Source organism: Pezoporus flaviventris, unplaced genomic scaffold, assembly GCF_033815535.1.
Source record: "Pezoporus flaviventris isolate CSIRO_AGI_PZ_B2104156 unplaced genomic scaffold, CSIRO_AGI_Pfla_v1 ptg000014l, whole genome shotgun sequence".
In the NCBI taxonomy this organism is placed as follows: Eukaryota; Metazoa; Chordata; class Aves; order Psittaciformes; family Psittacidae; genus Pezoporus; species Pezoporus flaviventris.
Genome location: NW_026892562.1, coordinates 1,390,094 through 1,404,504, shown reverse-complemented (window position 1 = coordinate 1,404,504; position 14,411 = coordinate 1,390,094). Strand labels below are relative to the sequence as shown.

Sequence of the window (14,411 nt, the reverse complement as noted above, 5' to 3'; positions counted from 1 at the left end):
AATCATTCTTTTTAAAAAACTTGTTTATCTATAATTTGGTCAGTATTTTTACAGCAAATTGTGACAGTTGTGAAAACTGACGGAGGAAGACGTCACTCAGTCAGGCTGGCTTAACTTAGTCTCCATTTAGCAATATTCTGCTTAATTTTGCTAATGGGGCTGGCCAAAAGGATCCAAATCCAAACTCTGCAATTCAAACTTTTATCACCATCTAAATAAACCTCTCATTTTGATTACAGAAAATGGAGCTTTGAATCTGAATGTTGTAGTCTGGGTTTCCCTCTGCTTCCTGTCTGGGAGCACCATTATGGCAACTCCTGGCACGAGCACCTGTCTAATTGAAATGCTAGTGGCATGCATATGTGCTAAATGAAAGACTGTAATGAAAACTTTACGAGTTAGTTACACTTTGAAGCAGGAAAGTGTTAAAGAGTTAAAAAGAACTCTTTTTCTTTTTTTTTTTTTTTCCCCCAGGTCCTTTAGGCCAGGAACTATTCGCAGACATGGAGCACATTTGGGATCTAACTGTTATTATTCCCTTTTGCAGTGTACTATCCACTATTCTTTAATTTCCATGACTATGACAGAGATCTCCACAGCGAAGCCTGACACAGTGATCTGAAACTCTCCCAGTGATTTTCAAACTGCAACCCATAAATCATTCACCTTCACCTGCACCCGAATTTGCATGAAGCTGGGGTCCATGGTCTCACAAACCAATTTACCAGGAGCCCAACCAACCCCAGCTGTGTGTGAAGCACATAACAGAATTACAAAGGTAGGTTTCAGATGGCTCCAGGGTTTGTAACGGATGCTTTGCGCAGCTGTAATGCTGAGTGGGTGAGGAGAGGGAAGAATGAAGTGTGGGTGGTGAAAATATTTACCGGCCATGTCATGGCCAAGGGGAGAAAGCACAGGGGCCTCCCAGATTCTGTGATAGGAAAGACATTGAGGCTTCCTGGACATGGGTCCTTGTTATTTATTTATTTCAGCTCTGACACATTCCCATTAGGAAAGAAAAAATATGTTAAATTGATACCGTGCCTTTTGAAAGCAGGGAGCGGTGGTGGCAGAGCAACCGAGCTGTCTTATAATCTGCTTCCAAATGTGTGGGTGCCTCTTGGGTTTCCTCAGCTATTTTGATGGCCCATTTTCAAAGATTTCTGTAATATCAGGCCAACAATGTCTGCATCTCCTACCACATCAGTGAAAAATTGGACTGTGTTTCAGAGTCATGTACATTCTTTCTATAAGAAACACTTATATTTTACAAAGTGTAAATATAGCAGCTCAAGGGGTGGGTGAATTCCTCCTTGGTTTGTCTCCAAGTTACATGGCAGTTACCACAAGGATGGGTTGGCTGAGAGTTTACCATTAGAAAAATAAGCAGTGTGTATAACTGAACTTGACAAAGGTTTCTTCCAAAATTGCCATGACTTTTTCAGAGGGTTCATATTTCATTCTTATTGTTACCCTGTTTTCATGAGAACTTACATGTATGTAAACCAAATCCAAAGCCAAGTATATGCTTCTTTACTGTATTATTACATGACAACAAAGCCATCTTCTAACTTCTTGACTTTTCATATTTCTTGTTTCTAGACAGGTTTTTTTTTGCACAAGTAAAATATATACAACAACTTTCATGTCTAAAGTCTTAGTAGTTTAAACACAGCCCATTCCTTTGTTGGCAACATAATTTTAGAGTTAGGACTTGATTGGACTGAAAAATATTAGACGTGTGTTGACTAAGACACTGTTAAAATTACAAGTTGTGTAATGTTTAAGTAATGATAGATATTTGGGGTCCAGGTTGAATGGTTGGCTGTGGTTCACAGTTGCAACCACAGCTAATATGGTTGTTAAAAGATGCTGTTCTCCAAAGCTATCAATGGTGCCTAACAACTGAGTTGCTCAAAATGCTGGGGTAAAATGATGACTTTATTGAAGTCTGTGGCAAACTCATTGATCTTCTAGGACGGAACGTTTGTTTTCATACAGAACAATGTACTCATTCAATCTCAAGCATAAGTAGGTTTTTCAAAGTAGGGTTTTTTAGCCAAATAGAAGTATCTTAAAGGACAAAAAAATGTCATTAAACCAGGGCAAGAATTAGTGACATTGATAACTGTCATGTTTGAGGTTTTAATGAAAGCAATGAAAATTTGGATCCTACCAGGATTTCATTTTTTTACACTAAAAGACTCAAGCAGCAAGAATCTGTAAGTGACACTCAACCAAAAAAAAGAGCTTTCTGAACAGCTGATACGAAACTTGAAAAGAGGCAAAGTAACAAATGTAATGTGGGGGGAAGCGCTTTCATTCCGGCTCAGGAACATCTGGTTTATTGCAACAATAACTACTGTAATTATATCACTGCTGGAAAAGCTGCTCTAGGTTAGGTTAAGTTTGTGGTTTCTATAATAAACACTGTTTTGCAGGAGTGGGGGTTTCAGTACTTCAGCCATGTCAGATCCTGCTGAACTGAGCTATGATTTGAAGCAAAAATAACAAAATATGGAAAACATAAAAGCATTATTTCCAACCATATATTTCTTGAGATACACTCTTGGGTTATTCCTGATTATAGCAAGTGGAGGCTATGTCAAAGAAGCAAATTGTTGGATGACTGACCATATTTCACTGATAAAAACTAAAGAGGTAATTTTTTTGTCAGTTGGAAATAGGCTTATTAATACTTACAGGAATACATATTACTGCAAAAAATAAACAAACATCCTGCAAAGGACATTATTCTCAATTGCCAAGTATATTTCCTGACTATTTTACAGCAGCAAGAAACAATCGTCTTTTTTCTTGCCAACAGAGCACATTTACTTACTGTAGCATCAGTCATATTCATAGTGGTGGTGTGGTTGCACTTGTCTCTGCCATGGGCTAGGAGTTGTGCATGAAACCCCTCTTATAAACTTCAAAATATGAATAAACCCATCTGTATTCTACAGTTAGGGCGTGCTGTGTTGAGATTCTCTAATAAATATTCTCTAAGTACACAATTTGAGTGTGTGAAAAAGAATGGATAAACATCTTGCCCATAAGGGGAAATGGGACTGTCATTCCACATATATGAAATCCCATTAAAACACTTTGTTACTATAGAAAGGTGTGCAGTAGATCCCAAGCTGCCTTAGACCTTGGAGAACTTAGGAATGATGGAGAACGATTTTTTTTTTATTGTAGTTCGCTTCCCTATCTCCATCTCAGGATCTGAAGTGGTTGCCACTATGTGTTCCAATTCCCACACTTGTACCAAACAGATTAAGTAGAATTTGCAAATTATGGTTATTGTCCTGGTTCAGATTCACCATTTTAACAACTGACCCAGTATTTCTGCATGCTGATGCTGGCAAAATACTACCTGAGCAAGAATAAGCTTCTTTTACACAAGCAAACATGGGTTCCTGTGTGCAGGAGACTTCTGGTTTATGTTCTCAGTGTTCAATGTCCTTCAACACCTTATGTCCTGCCTGGCAGCATGCACCCTGGGTATCTGGAATTACTGGAATATTTACACTACAGAACATTTAGGAGTGCACCTGAGAGCCTGGCAGAAAGCTGCTTTCACAGGCAGACATTTCATAGAATCACAGAATCATAGAATCACAGACTGGTTTGGGTTGGAAAGGACGTTAAGATCATCCAGTTCCAACCCCCTCCCACAGGCAGGGACACCTTTTACTAGACCATGTCACCCAAGGCTCTGTCCAACCTGGAATATTTTCTATTATAAATGAAGTTATCAGAAACCCAAATAATCACTTCACAACCCAATTTTCAGACCAAGCCAGACTTACCCAAAGCTAAGAAGGGAATCCATCTCTTGTCCCCAAGTAGAAATGAAGACCATTAGATGAGCCTTCCCAGGCCATGGTTATATGGACCCTTCATTCAAGCAGAAATCCCCAATGCCAACAAAATGCATAGTCCTCTTACACCTCGCTGCCTCTCCATAAATTCCCTCCACACCTCTAGTCCCTCAGTTAACTACCATTTGGTAGACCAGGGCTCTCCCAAAGAGTGATATTGTCAGCAGAGTGATCCCTGTTCACCACTGGATCAGATCCCGCCAGGCTCCCCACAGGAGGAATCACAGAACCATCAGAGTTGGAAGGGACCTCTGGAAATCATCCAGTACAACCCCCTGCCAAGGCAGGGCCACTGAGAGCAGGTTACACAGGAATGCATCCAGGCAGGTTCGGAATGAACTTGCTAGGACAGGGATGCTAGAGCCACTGCTGTCAGCAACAGCTCAGGCTGATAAGACACATCAGTGGTTATTCAGCTGTGCCCTCATTCCTCACGTGTTTATCTCACTGTGTTGGGCTGCATTTTGCTGTCTGAGATGATTTGATACTGAAGTGTATTTTTCCTAGTGCCCCCCAGCATCCCCCATTTCACAGCATACCTGCCATTGCTGAATAATGTACTAAATTAAAGTTGCATCTTTCTAACTGGCTAGTTTTTAACATTGGTCTTTTTTTTTTAATCCCTTTTCTTTCACTCCTCCAATTCAGAAACATCACTCTTAGAGCCTCCAAAGAAAAGCCCATAGGGGAGAACTCATTTTCCCTTCATCAGGAAACTTCAGCATCCTCCCCATGCTCTCCCATGGCGCTTTGGCCTTTCCTCTCTGGCTGAGCTCTGGACAGGATGCTGCTCACCCTAGAAGAGCTTTCCCACATGCTGTATTGTCAGGGGACCGCCTGACCATGATCCGTGGTTGCTGTGTGTGGACGTGGAGGCAGAAAGGGCTGGAGGGGCCATGCCTGAGGAGAGCAGCACAACTGCAGGACGGAGGCTGGGACCAGAATGGGTTTCTGTGGATAAGGAGCTGCTGGCCTGCCAGGATATGGGGGTCTGTACGACCAGCATCAATAAAGGCATTAAAAAGACAGAAAATAACAGCTTCTCAAATTGCAGCCCTTGGTTTGCAAAAGATTTTGTCTGTCCCAGAGTCGTGCATGCTAGGTTTGTAATCTGTCCACTTCTGCTGCATTTGCTTGGCAAGTACAAAGTGACAGGACACCTGATCTGGAAATGATTTGGCAAAAACCTCAGGCTACTTCTCACCTGTCCCATGTTAATAGCACTACCCTTACAGATGAGCTGCTGGTGGGGTTTTGAGTCCCTCCTGCCTTGTTTCCCACCAATAAACCTGGGCTGCAGAAACGTTACCAGAAATAACAAGCAATCCCACACCTGAAACTCAGATACTGTCATTCCCAGAGGTGAGGTGAGGTTGGGTCTGTGCTTTGGATCCACCTTTCACAGGAAGCTCTGAATTTCTGTGTTCCTGCTGCTGACAGTCAGTGGCACACGGGGCTAAACCAAGTCTCACTGGAAGCACAGTGTCAACACAGACTGCACAACTCCTATCCTTAACTGGATCACAAAATAAAGCAGCCTTGCAGCTTTGGGGGGGTTTTGTTCTGTTCTCTCTGTGTGTCTGTGTGGTTGTGCCAGTGGTAGCCAAACGATGCTTGGCAATACTTCCTGATTTTGTAACTGAGCTGTATAAATACAGCAAGGCTGAGATAATATCTAGTAATGTAATACTTTTCCATCCCTAGGCATTGACAGGAGTTGGTTCTTAACTACCCTGCAAGTTCAGACCTGAACAAGAACCCCTGAAGTGCAGCCATACAGAACCTACATCACTGAGGTCAATGGAGATGGGGAATACGAAGCATCATTTAGAGGCACACAGTATCTCAGAACATCCAATTCTCTGGCTGATCCAGGTTCAAATCAAAGCTATTGATATTGTCTTTAAGTCAATATCTTAGACCCTCGGTCACAAGAGGTTACATAAGATTAAAGAACTGAATTTTTTTAATCTATTGAATATTAAAAATGGCCACTTCTGGCTTTTCATTTACACCATCTGTTGCTAACAGGTTGTATCAGCAGTTTCAGGACAGATTAATAATTGTTCCTGATTTTGGCACACCAAGAGGTTAAAAATAAATCTTTAGCCACACGGAAGAGTCCCCAACCATTGATTTCTTAAAGATATTTTGGCAACTTGAAAAGAAAATACATGGTACGAGCCTTCCTAAAATTATTTCTCCCAGCCACATGTGATACAAATAAAACAAACCTCAAGAATCTGGCTTAGAATATGGAATAACATTATGCTACAGTCATTTTTGCTGTGTTTACCACAGAAAATGTTGAATTATAGGCATCACCATACATAATATTTAAATATTTCAATGATACCCAGAGCTCTCAACACTCTTGTTTCTCTCCCATGTTCACGAGGATTTGCCAGCAATGTTTTTAGAACAGACCAGTCATTTTATAGCAACTTCTTTCTATCAAGGAACAGGCACACACCACACAGCTGTACCTAAAATGTAGCATAACCCGCTGCTAGAGCATTCTGAGCATATTCTGGGGTGCAAAAGGATTAAGATAGTCCCAAGATGTATGTCCGAAGGCTTCTCTGGCCGAGGGGATCTGTGGTTTAGAGGCAGTGCTGTCAGGTCCCATGAGGCTGAATCCCTGCCTCAGTTCCCAGCTGAGGGTAGGAGTGTTTCTCCCCTCCTCCCAGGAGTGCAGCCCTGCCTGAATCATGCAGGTTCTGAAAGCAGAAATTCAACGCCTGTTCGGTTAATACCACTCTGCTAAGTTTCTGATTTGAGAATAATCCATCTAACCAGAAGTCCAACCCAAGAAGAGGAGGAAAACTGAGGGAGAATCAGGAAGGGAGCCTACAGAAACTTTCAGTTAGCTGAAACACAGAATCATAGAATCATCTGGATTGGAAAAGACCTTTAAGATCATCAAGTCCAACCGTTCCCCAGAACTGCCAAGGCCACCACTAAACCATGGCACTGAGGGCCTCATCTACACAGTTTGTGAACACTTCCAGGGATGGTGACTCCACCACTGCCCCGGGCAGCCTGTTCCAATGCCTGAACACCCTCTCCATGAAGAAACTGTTCCTAATATCCAATCTAAACCTTCCCTGGTGCAGCTTGAGGCAGTTTCCTCTTGTTCTGTCACTTGTTGCTTGGGAGCAGAGACCAGCCACCTCCTGGCTCCATCACGTAGTTGTAGAGAGTGATAAGGCCCCCCCTGAGCCTTCTCTTCCCCAGACTAAACCCTCTAGTTCCCTCAGCCATTCCCCATCACACTTGTGCTCCAGGCCCTTCACCAGCTCTCTTGCCCTTGTCTGGACTCCCTCCAGCACCTCAATGTCTCTCTTGTAGTGAAGAGCCCGGAACTGAACACAGGATTCAAGTATAAAGACTGAAGAGAATCACAAAACTGTTAGATGTCAACAGTGTGAGGATCAAAGATAAGCTCTTCAAATGCAGGTACCATCTTTTAATGTCCAAATAGCAAACAAAGGACAGACTACAATGGAGAAAAACAGCTATGTAAAACTGATAAGAAAGTTAAAAATAAGTTTCATTAAGCATCAGTGACTTTTTCAAAGGATGTTGAAGTGCACATGGGAATTGGCCCTTTGGACAGGATGGTGACTGTCTGAACAAGTTTTTCTACAGTTATTTGTTCCATTCATAACATTTTATCTTTCTGGCTACTAGAACCAAACGTTTCAAGAGAGTATCTGGCAAATACACATAAAATGCTGAACCCGTCTGAAAATCTGGTCATTATAAGGATACCCACTGGAAGCTGAATAATTCTGAACAGATGGTTTCTTACCAAGTACAATTCCCCATATAATACTAGGTTGTGAGCATTCATGGGAGGGTACTGTGGCAGGGAGGTGGGAAGGTATTTCATCACAGGATATTGAGACCAATTCAGAGGTGGGGGAAACTCTGACCTAGTCCACTTCTTCCAGCCCTTGCTTCCAGCCTTCTCCTGAGCTTTGGGTATAGCTGGTGTAGATGGAGCCTACCATCATTTCCAGCCTTCTGCCAGTGTGGAAAAGAAACTGGGGAAGCTGGACCATAACAGCAGCTGAGGCCAGCAGAGTGCTGCTGGCAGCGCAGCTGGGAGTATTACATTTCCATTCGGTGTCGGCTGGAAATATGTTATATAGAGCTTAATGGAGAGCGAGGGAAGAACATGGGATGAGGGTGGGTGCTAGTAGGGATTAAGGAAAGATCTGTTCTGCTGGAAGGAGGAAGCAGGAATGGGAAGACGGAATATCTTCTGAGCGAAAAGTGGATTTTCATGTAGATCTTCCTTAGTCTTTATTCATTGAGGAGTTTATAGGATGCTTCTGAATCTATGGGTTGGTGGGCGCAGAGTCCTACAGAAAATCAGATGTAGTAGTCCTGCATCTACTTTGAGCTGTTATGTTTGATTTGTCATCATCTGACAGTTTCATTTGAGGATCAAAGACCCTCCTAAATACACAGAAAAAACTTTCATAACACAGAATCATAGAATGGAAGGGACCTTAAAGACATATGGATATTATCACCTTTATTTTAATTAATGACTACCTAAGGCCCAGAGACACAGCTTGATCCAGTATCAGGGCATCCCATCTTGCCATCACATGCTCTGCCCACCAGCAGGATCCCCTCCTGCCACATGTGGCAGGGACAGAGTGCACTACGGGTGGTTTTTCTCCCTGGAAGCCAGTAGCAATGTCCACTGACACTATGCTTAACCAGATCACTCTGTGGTCAAACTAGGAAACATTATTCATCCTTCTTTTGGGACTGCAGCAGATCCCTGCATGAAAAATGGTCAGCTAAAGAAGTATGCTTCGACTAAAGCTACATGATTTAATTAAACATTAGATTAACTCTCCCCAAAGGCACCAGCAAAAACCACCACAAGCATATATGCAAAAGATGGATGGTTGTGGATGGACCTACATGACCTTTTCCACAACCTTTTATATAACACTAGTACAGGCTTAGACAAAAAGTAGTCTTGTTCTTTCTGAGCCAGCATGAAGTGCAGCCAGGAAGTGTTAGTCATGAGAGAGTTTTGGTTGTTGTAGTTTGGAACCCCAACTGGAGTGTTCGCTTTGTACAGTGCCACTAAATGCTAAAACATCTAAATCAAGAGCTGGCCACTATCTCTGTCAAATCATGTTTCTTTTTAAAATAGTTTTTGACTAAACTATTGCTGTTAGAAGAAATTTTCTTCTTTACGCCCTCACACCACAAGGCAAATGCAAAAGAAACAGCCAAGGAACTGAAACAGCATATCTTCAGTAAGATCTTGCAGGATTTCATATTAAAGTATTCTGAATTGTGTTTTAATGGGGAAAAATAAAAAAAGAGAGATTACTGGTTTTGTAACCAAAATAGAAAAGATGTAAGATTTTTCTTGGAAGGTTTTTATCCTCTAGAATGAAACTGAATATTTTTCATGGGTTAGTCTGAAAAACTTATTTCCAAATCTTGCGAAACAATACATCTTTCTTTAGTTATGAGCCATTCACAAGGGTACATCCACCTTGTAGGCTCCTGTGTTCTGGTCACTTTCGAAATTGCCACTTTTGGCCAAATAAACAGCGTTTTTGCACAAAAATGAGATTTGCTTCTACAATCAATATGATTTTCAGCAAAGCATTTGAGCAGTAAGTACAATTGGTTATGTGCACTTTTAATTCCTGAAGTGAATCATGGAAACTCTACCATAATAACGTGCTGTTATTAAGTGCTATACAGCTACAGTTGCTATAAAAACAAAGAAGAAATCTGAGGGGGTGAAATAAATCTTCAGCTGGTACAAGTCAGCGTGGCCTTACAGAACTGATGAGAGCTCCACCGATTTAAACAGAGGTTTTGATATGGCCCATGGTTTATTCACTAAACTGAACGAACTGTGGTGAAAGAATAGGATTTGCCCTGAAATCCACATTCCTAAGGATCATTTAAGAAGGCCTTCTCAAACATGAGGTACAGTGTGAAAAATAGTGTAGAAGGTATGGTGGATAAATGATGCCACAAAGGAGACAGATGAGAATCAGGATGACAAGCTGAAGCTACCAGGTGCTGGAGCAGGTACCGAGGTTCAGAGGTGGTGCTGGCTTGAGATGGAGTTGAAGCACAAGTACCCTGCTTTCTCCAAGCTGCTCACTGCCTCTTTCTCCTGTCCATGCTGTCTTCTCTCTCATGAATATCACTGTCATTCAGCTAGATGGTCCACTGCCCCCCCCAAATCACACAGGGTTAAAATTAATTTGGCAGAAGACTGGGTGGGTTTAACCTGGACATGTTCACAAACCATGCAGATGAGGCCCTTAGTGCCATGGTTTAGTGGTGGCCTTGGCAGTGCTGGGGAATTGTTGGACTTGACGATCTTTAAAGGTCTTTAAAGGTCTTTTCCAACCCTGTTGATTCTATGATTCTATGACTCTGTGACTCCACTGAAGCAGATCCCTTATGACTGCTCCACAGCACATGGTTTAGGCTAAAGGAAATACTGGCTCAACGCCTTCCAGCAGGGTGGGTCTTCCCAGTATGTGATCTCCTCCCATTCCTGGGAAGCAAACCAGGGATGTGTTACCTCAGTGGCAGATCTGCCTTAAGCATCACAAAGTAACACTGAGCCGTGAGAAGTGAGACTTCAGAGGAGGTCAATTGAATTCAGGTCCTAACAGGTATGTTATTCTCAGCCCTGCAAGCTTCTGTTTGGAGCGTTAATTTGCTTAAAGAGTAAGATTATTTTAATCACTAATGCACCCTTTTCAGGCATGTTGCCTCTATTTTGTGCAGGGCTTTGAAGAATTTCATAACAGTGCCTTTACATCACTGCACTCAGACACAATGTTAACCATTGTGAGATAAAACATGTTTTTTTACATTTGTATTAGTGTGGAGCTTTCCATTAGCCAATATTTTCCTTTTCCCATTATGAATATTTCAAGCCATGTATGTTCTTATGGGGAATGATATAGACATCTGAATTTTAGGAAAAACAATGCTACTTCTAAGTGGCAGCAGAGCAGGGTGGTTGTATGTTACCTACTCATAAAGTATGATCAAGACTATGTCAGAAAGTGGTGCAAAGCAGAAGGCATGGAGGTATGATGCACTGCTCCCCACTTCATGGTAGGTCAGCAACCCTGCATGCACTATTTGGACAGCTTCCATTAGGCACCAGTTGACAGAAGGGATATTTAGGCAGAAGTTCTTCCCTGTGAGGGTGCTGAGGCGCTGGCACAGGTTGCTCAGGGAAGCTGTGGCTGCCCCATCCCTGGCAGTGCTCAAGGCCAGGCTGGACGGGGCTTGGAGCAACCTGGTCTAGTGGAAGGTGTCCCTGACAAACGCAGGTGGTTGGAACTGGATGAGCTTTAAGGTCCCTTCCAACACAAACCATTCTAGGGTTCTACTTTCCAACAAATGATAACTAAGGATCCTTATGGACTGCAGTTGTAGGAGTGTGATAGCAATGATCAAGATAAAATGAGATAAGAGTTATTTATATGATTGACATTCTGCCTCAGTGTCTCTGCACAAAGCCCTCTCTGCCTGCCATGCAGGCACTGCATTCCCAAGGCATTCTTGCAGCCTACACCACATCAACAAACAATAGCTAGCCTTCTTTCATTTCCCTGCCCTGTTTCTGTGAACAGCACTCTGTTGACAACCAACTCTGTTCTCACTCCTGAAGAATTCCAAAAATTGAAGGATATAAGGACAGCCTGTGACTTTCAAGAGGCATCTTAAAGCATCTTATTTTTAAAATTGTGGTTTGCTGCTGCTTTTTCTGTTTGGTTTCTGTTTCAAAGGAAAACTACAAAAATGCAGTTACCCTGCAAATCTCTCCTCAGACCAGAGAGCTGTTCTGAATGCAGCATCGCTAGTAGCACAAAAATGCAAATACATGGATTACTTTCTCTGTCTGACCATTCCAGAACAGCCTTTCCTCTCTAAACAATGATGTTAATGCTGAGTGCCAAACTGGGCAATTGAAATCTTTTGCACAAGAAAAATAGATGAGTGGATATAGGTTTGCTTTCCTTGACAACCAGTCCCAAACTTAAAATGGACAGGACACATGTAAAATTGAGAAAGCCCAGCCTTCTTAACTCCCTCTCTTGTTCCCAAAGAGCAAGTAGTTTTGGTCAGATGACAAGGGGAGGAGAGGAGAGGGGAGGGGAGGGGAATGGAGGGAAAAGGGGAGAACAGGAGAGGAAAGGGAGCTGAACTTGCTATGTTGTTACACCTTGCCACCTTTTTTGTGGTACTATGTTTCCTTTGCACTACCAGGCTAATATCAGAGACTAGAAAATGAGCAAAGTCTCTCCCTATGTAGTCAGCTGTGATAGTTTTCTAGTTTGGAAATAAAGAAAAAATACAGACACCTTTTAGTGCATTTTCACAGTAATGGATCTGTTGTTGGTATCCTTGATTTAGGGGGTATCTGCCTGTGCACTTATACTATGTCTATCTGCTCAAGAAGCTTGATGAACTTGAAGCACCCTGTCTTAAGATCACTTCTACAAAACCTCAGCACTGCCTGGATCTTACTACAGGACCTTATGTATAAGAATGCCTCAAGGAAAGCCCATTCGTAATTTAGGCCAAATTTGTTCTTGACTTCTGACTTCTCTGGGTGGATCTGGCACAGTCAAGGCCAAAATGGAACATCAATGAACAAGTGATGGCATCACTGAAAAATTAAAACAATTGGAAAATGAGAGTCAAAGGAATGTGAAAGATCTAATCCCAGGGCTTCCTGTTTCAGCTGACAGTTTATTCAGACGGCCTCCAGATAATCTAAGCCAGATACAGGGCACACAGACTTATTATGATGCTTATTCTCTTGGCTTTGTTAGCTGTCAAATGCAAGAGCAGTCTGTCCTGGATGCATTTATGCCCTACCATTTCCACACATGTTCAGATTTAGGCTTTGATTTATGGTGATGCTATGGAAGCAGCATGGGATTAAGAAAGGGTCTAAGAAATATAAATGACTGAGAAAAAGCAATAAATGTCTGTCCTCTGTAGGTCATTATTTCTATAGCAATTAAATATACTTAGTATAAATATTTCCCATAGAGTAGTGTAAAGGGACTACTAATATGCAGAAAATCAGTCCCAGATCATGCTAAGTATTGCCTGGAAGAGGTAGTTAGTTAGGTCAGGTTTAGATGATTCAGCTGTCAAAACAATACAAGAACAAGGACAAACTACTTTTATAAGAATCAGAAGTCAAAGTCAAGTCATTTAACCAAGTTGAATACCTGGTTAGGTTATCTTTACTGCATGTGAGTTAACAGCCGATGGTATCTTCACAGTGACAGTCAAGTCTACTATCTCCACAGGAGGAACATGGAGGCTGCAGCACTGGAAGTCAAGGTGGTATCCAGAGGGCAGATACTAGCCTAGGCAAAGGGAAAAAAAGGGCAAAGCTTAGAGTGGCACCAGCACTGGTGAACAGTACATGCACACTGGAGAGCTGACAGAATGTTTTGCCTGGCTTATTCCACTGTAAAGACAGTCGTGGTCAGTTTTCCAGCAGAAACGGTTTGCGTTTATTCCTGCTGTAGCCACACTGAAAGCTGGGAGTTATATAGAAATATATAGAAATTTGGAATTTCTAGCTCTAAACCCAAATTTCTCAAGCAAAACAAAGGAAACATTCTAAGTGCAACATTCATGAAACTACTAAAGCAAACAGATCTCCTTCGCAACTTCAAAGTTCAGGAATTTGGTAAGTGCTACAGTTTGAACTAGACAGAACTACTGGTACATGCTTGAAGAGTGTTTCTGTCTTATCCACGCATGTGTCCAGGATGAACATATGCAAATATGTAAGAGTATTTTCAGAATACACTCATTATAATATTATTTTGAAATGAATCTCTTTTTTTGTTTATTGTTGTTACACTGACTTAGGTGTTTTATCTGTCCTAGGTTTTACATTTAGTGCTTCTAAACCTAGGATCTGTCTCAAGTATTATAGCAATCATATTAATTAAGTGCTACAGCCACTTTCCTTCTTTTATGATACTGTTCATATTATGAAAGCTCTTAAGTCACAGAACCCTGGAATTCATTTTGCATAATACACACTCACTAAAGGTCACTAAAATAATTTCCTGAAGGCTGGTTATTAGTAGCAATTTTAATGAGGTTTGCTCATGTATTTAGCTTCAAATGGATGCTTAAGATCAGAACCTGAACTATACGTTTGACTGAACTGACAGCAAGAGTTATGAGCCCAGTCAGAGACCGAACAGCTTGAAAGTTGTTATAGATACCCAACCTCTGTCTAAAGCCATGGTAATACATACGTCACTACACACATTGTATGGCTGTACATGAAAAATGTAAATTAACACACGCACTAAGCTCTCCTGGTATTTTTTCTAACTGTAGGCTAACTTCAACCTCAAGTCGTATGTGATCTACTGTTTAATTACATGTAAAATAGACAAGGGAAGTTCTTAATGACCTGCAAGACACAAAATGTATCTATTATACAATACT

The 14,411-nt window shown here is 41.7% G+C and overlaps 1 long non-coding RNA gene across 1 annotated transcript in view; it reads left to right on the top strand.

Annotated features, from left to right (window-relative positions):
- The window catches only part of LOC133269133 (uncharacterized), a 31,722-nt gene extending 25,720 nt beyond the window's left edge, over nucleotides 1-6,002 (top strand). The window contains exon 4 of the long non-coding RNA XR_009743328.1: nucleotides 5,592-6,002. This is a non-coding gene — a long non-coding RNA (uncharacterized LOC133269133). The remainder of the gene's footprint in view (nucleotides 1-5,591) is intronic.
- The last annotated feature ends 8,409 nt before the right edge of the window (nucleotides 6,003-14,411 follow it).